General features: G+C 28.5%; 1 long non-coding RNA gene across 1 annotated transcript; it reads left to right on the forward strand.

Moving 5' to 3' along the window:
• Positions 1-361: 361 nt before the first annotated feature.
• On the forward strand, positions 362-1,318 carry LOC146909266 (uncharacterized). Its single transcript, XR_015019409.1, has 2 exons — positions 362-459; positions 1,071-1,318. It is a non-coding gene; the product is annotated as an uncharacterized LOC146909266 (long non-coding RNA).
• The last annotated feature ends 938 nt before the right edge of the window (positions 1,319-2,256 follow it).

Consider the following 2,256-nt stretch of genomic DNA (forward strand, 5'->3'; position numbering starts at 1 on the left):
ATCATATATCGATTCTACAAAAGTTATCTCTATATCTCTATCTCTATATAATACAAAAGGATACATCTATGAGCCATAGTACACTTGGCATCATATTTTTCATCTAGCATTTAATGTTATTCATCTAGCATTTTTCATCTCTCTCATCAAAGAATATTCCTTCTTATTTTTATGTGATTAAAACGTAAATGTTGACTAAAAAATGGATGATTTAATGGCGTGTAAATGCTATTAACTTTCATTACATTTTTTTAATTTGTTTCATAGTCAAACCTGAAAAAATGAACATATTTTTTTATCCTCCTTCTTTTCCATACGTTTCTTCCAAGCTTTAACACCATTTTTTTCCTCTTCCGGTTGTTAGGTAGCATATTTTAAATCACGATCATATTTTCAATCACGAAGATATGATATAGTAAAAATCAATTAGATGAAAATCATAGTCTCAAGTGTAACAAGGTAAGTGGATTCAAATATTTTATTTTCTTAGATTATTGACGATGTCGACATGTTAGTGCTGGTTTGATGCCTGTATTTGTCTAATGTTCATAGATGGGTGCTAATCGTTCTTCCATTAGTATTTGTGTACAAAAAGTTCAAACATACTTTTAACCACTATTTAATAGATATTTGTTTATAATTTCAACATTACTTCTCGGATCTCACCATGCTTTGAATTTTTCCTTATAAATATTACTTCAACCATCACCATTCCTCACATCATTTTAACATTCAGTTATAGAATTTAAAATTATTTCAAAATCATGTTTGTTCATTTATAGTTTGTATCCAATTTTTATTAAAAAAAATTGTATTATTTTTCTTCATAGTGCCCATAAATAGTGTTTCATCCTTATTCTCTAAATATTACATATTTGTTTTTGGTTCTTGACTACTTTGGGTTTGCAATTTATTTAAATCTATTATTTTATATTTTAATCCTCTTTCTATCTCTCTATATTTTTATAGTTTTTTTTACCTAATTTTTTGTTCAACTTTTCTTCTTTAGCTCTTCGACCAATTGTTCTTTGGTTTTAACGGGATTTTATTGATTTGTTCTATTTTTCCAGTTATGTGGATACAATTAAAGATGAAGCGCAAGGATGCAATAATTGAAGTTTGACTACATGGATTTGTAGAGTTCCTCTCAACAAAAGAAAAAATTTGGAGAGAGTAGAATATTTTAATCAAGCTTTATATTTTAAGAGTTGTATATATTACAAATTTGATTAAAGTGTCTGATGTTAAATGAATTTTAAGTAGTTTTATTTGCATTGAGATTGTAAAAATGCTAGCAGTAATATTGATATTGTTGCAAGTGTCTAACTAATCACACTAATGACGAGTTATGAGTGTTCGAATATAAACCGATTCAAAAGAAAATCATAAATTGGTACAAAAACTGAAAATCACAAAATCTAATATCGTTGCATATGTTTGAATGTCCTTTGTGAAAACCTTTCGCATTAGATCATACTTTGATTTGATTATTCGATTTTTTTTACCTCAAATTGATCGAAACCGCACGGCAAACCCTAGAATGACGAGCCACTATTTTTTTTTCTTTTTCTTTTCTTATATGATATGATCCTTTGGTTTTCGTCTTCCTCTTATAATAGTAAATGAAGGGAGTATATTTTATGATGTTGAATAACCCAATGATTTGTGTTCTGTTAGTTCTGTCATTATTTGTAACATTGTTCCATGTTTCTTCAATGACTTTCTGCATCTGTGTCAAAATAAAGTTATGGATATTTAGTGCAACAAAGGTTTAAAAAAATATATTTGTGGATGTTTTTCAAATTAAGTATCGTCAAGCACACAACTGAGAGATGATATCTCTAGAAAAAAATTGTTAGCTTAACGTAAAACTTTGCACAAGCGTACACACCCTTGGTCAAAAAGAAATGCATTAAACTTTTGGAAATACCGACGCTAAATTAACGGTTTTTAACTTCATAGGGAATTAATCCTATAAAAATCATGGGATTGACTTTCTATTATGTTTGATATATCAATCTTTGCTCTTCTACTCATGTTTCTTTCATGATTTTTTTAAAGTTGCAATTTTGGGTTGACTTTATCCAATAAGATGTCGAAACATGACCTAATTTCATTGTTGTTCTTTTTAGCAAAACTTGCAACAAAGTATCCCAACCAAAAATTTTAGAATAGAATCAATCAAAGTATGAACTTCATCTTTATAGAAAATTTGGGAATTAAAGGTAACTAGTATGGAGCCCGTGCCAAGCACGG

Source organism: Medicago sativa, chromosome 7, assembly GCF_051527215.1.
Source record: "Medicago sativa cultivar Bolivia chromosome 7, Bolivia_mono, whole genome shotgun sequence".
Taxonomy (NCBI): Eukaryota; Viridiplantae; Streptophyta; class Magnoliopsida; order Fabales; family Fabaceae; genus Medicago; species Medicago sativa.